This window comes from Ambystoma mexicanum, chromosome 7q (genome assembly GCF_040938575.1).
Source record: "Ambystoma mexicanum isolate Mex_15411 chromosome 7q, UKY_AmexF1_1, whole genome shotgun sequence".
Lineage (NCBI taxonomy): Eukaryota > Metazoa > Chordata > Amphibia > Caudata > Ambystomatidae > Ambystoma > Ambystoma mexicanum.
In genome coordinates, this window is record NC_090941.1 from 1,119,948,384 (window position 1) to 1,119,955,460 (window position 7,077).

Genomic DNA, 7,077 nt, shown 5'->3' on the forward strand with positions numbered 1-7,077 from the left:
GCCATCGGGCAAAGAATCAGGAGTTTCGGCGGGCAGCAGCTGGAGGCGTGGAGGCGGTCGGGGGACTTCAGGGAAGTAGCTACAGGACCGCCGAGAGCCGGGATCGCAGAAGCGGGCGTTCGGCGTCGCGGAAGCCCGCGAAAAGAACAGGAGAGACGCGACGGAGAAGGGGCGTGGCCGGCAACGATAGGAGCGGCACGCGGAGTTAAAGGGACAGACCGCCCGGCAAAAGAAGGGCGGATTAGCTCAAGTGGTTAGAGCATTGAGCTAACAACACCAAGGACGCCGGTTCAATCCTCATATTGGCCACTTTTTCCGCTATTAACCCAAAAGGCAGAGAAAGACAGTATAAAGCCCAAAGGAGCACCGCGAAGCGACAATATATTTTCTTGTTCAAGGTAGCAGGATGGCTGAAGAAAGGGCAAAAAGGGCGGAGGAATTTGCGCTTTGGGTAAAAAAAGCAGCAAGCGAATTTGGAGCAGAATGGGTACAGGAGGTGATGCAGAAGGAGGGCAAGGCAAGGGCAATGTCGCCTCTGCTACTCGAGGACTCCAGCAGTGGCGAAGAGGGAGCAGGATCACCATCAGGCCAGAAAAGGCGCGAGAGTCCTGCCTGGAGGATCGCAACAACAAACAGAGGAGCCAAAGAAAAAACAAAAGAAAAGCAAGGATGAAGGTACTGTAAAAATCAATAATGCAATGGGTAACAAAATTTTAAAAATGTTAAAAAAAAAAAAAAACAAATGCGTCACGGCTCAGGGTAAGTCACCCAGAACCCGTGGAGCGAAGAAAAACAAGCACAGGAAACAGGCAGAGGAAGGGGAGACAACCGAGTCAGGAAGTAGTGGGGACGAGGAGAGGGAGCATTTGAGAGCATGGGTAAAAGGGAAGGGGATAATAAAGAAGAAGAAACAGAAAGTGGTGGAGAGTCAAGGGGCAGGGGGGCCAGGGGCAGCAATCGATGTGGTCCCTCTAGCGCAAGGAACACCACAAGGCACTAAGGTTGGGCAGGACAATCCTACAGGAACACAGGGGACAGACACAGAGAGGACGAAATATGGCAGGCCCACAATCGGCAAAGACACGGCAGGCAGGGCTATGAAGGAACAAACATGGTATATTAGCGAAAAGATAAAGGAGAAAATATGGAGGAAGGAATTCATTGATGTATATACTTTGCTAGATTGCCAAAAGAGAGGACAGGATGTACCCATAGAAGACATAAGGGAAGATGAGAAAAGCTTATTGAAGATGCCAGCAGTAGCAAGGAACTTTGACAACTGGTTGGCCGCTTTTCAAATAATGTCCAATATCATTCTGCAGAAATTCCCAGAGGACGGGGTAGCATTAGTGACATACCAGCAGAGGGTGTTGAAAGTGTACAGAGCATTTGGGGGGGATGCATGGAAAGAATATGATCATGAATTTAGGAAAGAGATGGACTGCCTTCCCGATATAGGATGGGATGAGGAGAACTACAATCTGTATATATTTAATGTTTTGAAGGAGAAATGGGACACCAAGGAACAGAATGTGGGAGGGTATCAGAGGAGGCAATTCTGGCAAAATGAGTACAGAAGGGATTACAAATACAACAACAGGAGATATGATAACAGCTATGAAGGAACAAGGGAGCACAATTTTCGGAGCAAGCAACATGAGTCACAGAGAAGTTGGCAGAGCAGCATACCTCCAACAGCCCAAGGGGGGGTAGGGGTACGCAGGGGTCAACAAAAACAGAGGCAGGGCAATGTCGCAACTTTGAGAGCGGGACACCATGCAGTTGGGGAAAAAAATGTAAATTCAGCCACAGGTGTGAGAATTGTAAGGGAGAGCACAGTACCGCAAAATGCACCAGGGCAAGAGCAAGCACACCTAGAGGACCAGAGAAAAGAAATTAAGGGAGGTGAAGAGAAAGGGGCCACACCGGTGAGGATTGGGAATATGGTGAAGTGGCTGCGGGTTTTTCCAGACCAGGAAGGGGCAGAGACAATCAGGAGAGGCTTCCAGGAAAGCTTCACCATCCCGTTCAAGGGCCAGGGATCTCAAAACACCCCTAAAAATCTGAAATCCGCATTAGAAAACAAAAAGCTAGTCAGCATGAAAATCAGGAAGGAAATAGAGCTGGGGAGAATGGGGGGCCCCTACAAAACACCCCCGTTTAACGAGTACATGTGCTCACCACTGGGGCTGGTCCCAAAGAAAGAAGTAGGTGAATTCAGATTGATTCACCACTTATCATACCCACCAGGGGCATCAGTGAACGATGGCATACCACAAGACGTGGTGTCAGTGACCTATTCAGATTTTCAGGTGGCAGTGGACATGGTCAGGAAAGCAGGGAAGGGGGCATGGATGGCGAAGGCCGACATAAAATCTGCATTTTGCCTGCTACCAGTTAACAGAGAATCACAGAAATGGTTGTGCATGCATTGGGAGGGAGAATGATTTGTGGACAAATGTCTCCCGATGGGATGTGCAATATCATGCGCTTACTTTGAGAAAGTAAGCTCTTTTTTACAATGGGCAATCACAAAAAAGATGGAGGAGGCCCAAGTAGTCCACTACCTGGACGATTTCCTATTCGTGGGTCCGCAGGGATCCAACCTATGCAAGGCCACACTAGACAAATTCATAGCAGTAACGGAAGACTGGGGTTTTCCCTTAGCAGAGGAAAAGACCACGGGTCCTACACAAACAATACAATTTCTGGGTATAGAAATCGACTCGAAAGAGGGAGTGTGCAGGATCCCGGAGGACAAGGTGGTAGATCTTTTAGGAACAATCAAAAACATAAAAGGAAGAAACAAAGCTACTGTAAAAGAGTTGCAGTCCCTAGCGGGAAAACTTACCTTTGTAGGTAGAGTCATCCCCCAAGGCAGGATATTCCAAAGGAGCATTGAGCTAAAAACCAAGGGGGTCAGAGAAGGACACCACAGAATAAGATTAGGTGGTGGGATCAAGAGAGACCTGGAAGTGTGGGAAGATTTTCTGATGTCATTCAATGGGGCGGTGATTTGGCGCTCACCGTTAAATGAAGAGTGCAAGAGGGTGTTGTTCACGGATGCAGCCGGGGGTTTTGGCTTCGGGGCTATCATGGGGAGAGAATGGTGTGCAGAAAAATGGCCAACAAGATGGCGGGAGGCAGCATGGACAAACAACATTACATTGTTAGAACTGTTCCCCATATGGGTAGCGCTATGCGCATGGGAGGCAGACCTGAAAGATAAAGAGTTGAACGTATGGTCAGACAACATGGTGGTAGTGCAGGTCATAAATAAGGGAGGCGCATCATGCCCGCTGGTGCTGGAGTTGATGAGGGCAATAACGCTGGGTTGTCTGAGGAATAATGTATGTCTAAGGGCGAGACACATCGCAGGGGAAACAAACTTGGTTGCTGACGCCTTGTCTCGTTTCCAGTGGGACAAATTCAGAAAACTGAGACCAGAGGCAAGCAGGATAGGAACGCCTACGCCAGAAAAGGCATGGGTCCCATTAAGAAAACTGGAGAAAAAACGGTCAACTACAAGGTTGAATCAAAAGAAGAGGAAAAGCAAGGCCAGGTGATTGAACGGTTGGCAGCAAACGCCATAACATATAAAACTGGTAAGCAATACAAGAAACATGTCATGGAGGTGTTAAAAGAAGTGGGGGTACAAATGATTGGTGATATTACAACGGCTAACATGTGTGAATTTTTGGAAAAAGCATTTTCACAAGGTAGAAGGAAGAGCTGGGCTGCTGCACATTTGTCAGCAGTGGCATACACAACAAAGGTAGCCGGGCTGCCAGATCCCACAGATAGCTCACGGTTAAAATACGCTATGAGGAGGCCACCAGGGGGCGCACAGGCAATGGCAGCCTGAACACGCCGCTCCCGCCGTAACTGGGCTAAGCAGAGGGATTGAGCCCCCCCCGCGACCCCCCCACAGGACATTCACGGTCCGCGGAACCCGTGAACCTCGGGTGCCCCCCGGGGCGAAAGAGCGGCATCTGGGGACCCCCGAGTGCCCGAGAACGAGCCCTGCGGCCCGAAGGGAGGAGCCCCGGAGAGCCCCAGGCAGCGTCTCGACCATCGAGGGAGGAAGTGGCGTGCGCCGGCGGCCTGGATTCGAAGGCGCGCACGACCCCCTCTCCTCCCCGAACACGGAGCACGCCGGCGCCCCGGCAGAAGACCCGCCGGCGACACCCCTGCAGCACCCGACCAAGGAGCCGTCGCGGAGGGGAAGTCCCCCGCTGAGGAGCCGGAAGATACGCGGGCTGCGACCCGCTTAAGGAGAGGCGGCCTGCCCGCGCTCCCGAGTTCGGAGCCGAGGTAGGTGGGGGGAGCCCGCCCCAGCCCCCACGCAACCCTCAAGGACCCCGGGGGACCAGTCGCGGGGCGCACCGGAGGGCTCGGAGGGGCGAGTCGGCCTCGCCCCCCCTCCCCGTCGAGCCCAAAAAAAAAAAAAAAAAAATCAGGAAGACGAGGGGGAAAACGTCCCCAGTCCTGGAGGTGACACAAAACATTCGGAGGAGAGTATCCTCGAGCTCATCACTTCCCTAGGTGGAGGCCCCTGGGCTCTATCCCAGGGCGAGTGCCCGCCTGGGGGCTCTCGCGGGGGGAATCACACCTGAGAGCCCCCCAACAGACCGCTATTGGACATCCATGGCCGCTCCCCCCCCACCCTAAGAACTGCTGACCAAAGGCAGAGGACACAAGGGGGGGAGGGGGTGTGAGGCCCCCACCGGAGGTCTGGTGGGGCGAGTGCCCGCCCACGAGAGGCCCCCCACAGAGGGCCACACCAGAAGGAGAGAGAGCGCGCTCCCCGACCGGGCTCTGTCCCTTGCCCCCAGGGGCGCACCAGCGGAGGGGAGAAGTAGGAGGACCGAATGAGTTGGCGCCATACCCTCCAGGAGTACCGCTACCAAGTCACCAGCAGGGAGAACAGCGACCCGGACCGACAGACCGGCATGTCCCATTCCGAGACCCCACCCCTGCCCACCCTCACCATGGAAAAGGGCTTTGCCTCGGTCTTGCAGGAGATTAGGGACATGCGTGCAGACATCGCCCAAAAAATGGAAAACATGGACCGCAGAGTGGACAAAGTCGAGGATAGACTGTCACAACTAGAGTCCAACCAGTCCTCAGCAGCGACCCAGGAGCTGGACACGGCCCTGAGACTAACGGCCCTGGAAAAGAGAGATGAGGAGAGAGCAAGACAAATGGACGACTTTGAAAACAGAGAGCGGAGGAACAACCTCAGAATTTTTGGGGTGCCGGAGTCAGAGGGGGAGACGGAAAGAGACTTGACCCGGGTGGTGAGGGACATCATAACCCTCCTCTTCTCGGATGAGATGACAACCGAACCGACGTTTGATCGGATCCATAGAGCGGGGGGAAGAGCTGGGGGCCCCCGGTCAATTCTGGTCCGCTTCCACTACTATACTGAAAAAGCGAAGGTTCTAGAGGAGGCCAGGAAATCCCAAGAGATAACCTATAACAACGCTCAGGTGGCCATTTTCCAGGACCTCTCATCATACACGCTGGCCAAACGGAGGATGTGCCGCCCGCTGACCCAGATGCTGAAAACGAAGGGGGTGCGCTACAGATGGGGGTACCCCTTCTCCCTCACGTTTGAATGCGAAGGCCAACGAGTGAACTTGATTACAGAGGAAGATATAAGGGGAGCCATACAGGAATACGCAACGGACCCGACCCCGCGGAGGGAACCCTCCGGGTTCGCCGCGGATGAAGCCAGAGCGCGCCGGTCACGAGGAGAGAGGAGAAAAAAGACTGGCCCACGAAAATTAAAAAAATTGAACCCACCGTCCCCATCGACGGACAGGAATGACACGGAACCCGGCCAGGGTGGAGCGGGACTGTCGGACCCGGGGGAGGAAGGGTGCTGAGGCATCTCACGGCAGGCGACATCAGCCTCGGGGGAACTGTGTAAAGAATTCATCACGGGGACTCACCATCTGTTCCGGCCCGCAGACAGGCCGAACTCCAGGACCATGGGGTCCGAATTTATGTGGATCCTCCCGAAACAGCAAGTATGAGAGTTACATTGAGGGGGGGAGGGGGGGCTCATGGAGGCTCTAATATGGATATTCACCCAGCAGGAGGCGGTAGGCTGGTGGTCCGGCCAGCTACCAATAATGGTAGAACTGTTTGGCTGGACGCCGGGGTGGGGGGAGGGGGGTAGGGGGTTTGTTGATGTGGTTACGTTCACAGGGGGGACCAGGGGTCAGTTGGGGAAAGGTTTCAGGACCACCTGGGGGGAGGGGGGGAAGGGAAATGGGAGATCAGAGGATAACACGAAAAGAGCCGGACAAGGAAAGTGCCACGAGTCAGCTATCCAGCAGCTGGTTAATCTTAGACAATGGCTGATGATCTGCCTACCCTGGGCGTGGGCTCCCTTAACGTGAGGGGGCTGAACACCCCCACCAAAAGATCCCTGGTTTGCAGGGAATTCAGGAGGGCTTAACTAGACATGCTTTTCCTTCAGGAGACGCACTGGGCAAGGGGGAAAGAACCAAGGCTACGGGGGGGGGATTGGGGAAGTCCTCAGCGCCTCCCACAAGACCAAGAAAAGGGGGGTGGCCATAGTGCTAGCGAGGGACATTGGCTTTGAAGTAGAAGCCTCATTGAAAGACCCAGAGGGACGGTTCCTGCTGACGAGGGGCTCCCTGCGGGGCTCCCCCTTAACACTTGTAGTTGTGTACAGCCCCAACGAAGGCCAGGCGCAATTTTGGGAGGAAGTGAAGAACAGATTGAAATTATTCGTACGCGGGTTGATGGTGGTGGGGGGGGACTTTAACATGGTCCTGGACCCGAAAGTTGATAGGAAACGCTTGGGATCCCAACCCAACAGGGCTGCAGACGAAATTATGGCCCGCTCCTTCCAAAGGGTCAACACAGAGCTGGGCCTAGTGGACACCATCCCGACCCCTAGGGCAGAACACCCCTCCTTCACATACTCTGCAATCCACACATCATACTCCCGAATAGACTACATCCTGGTAGACGAGTCCCTGCGCCCATATGTCTCTGGCTATGAGGTTGACCCGGTCCCCTGGTCCGACCACGACCTGG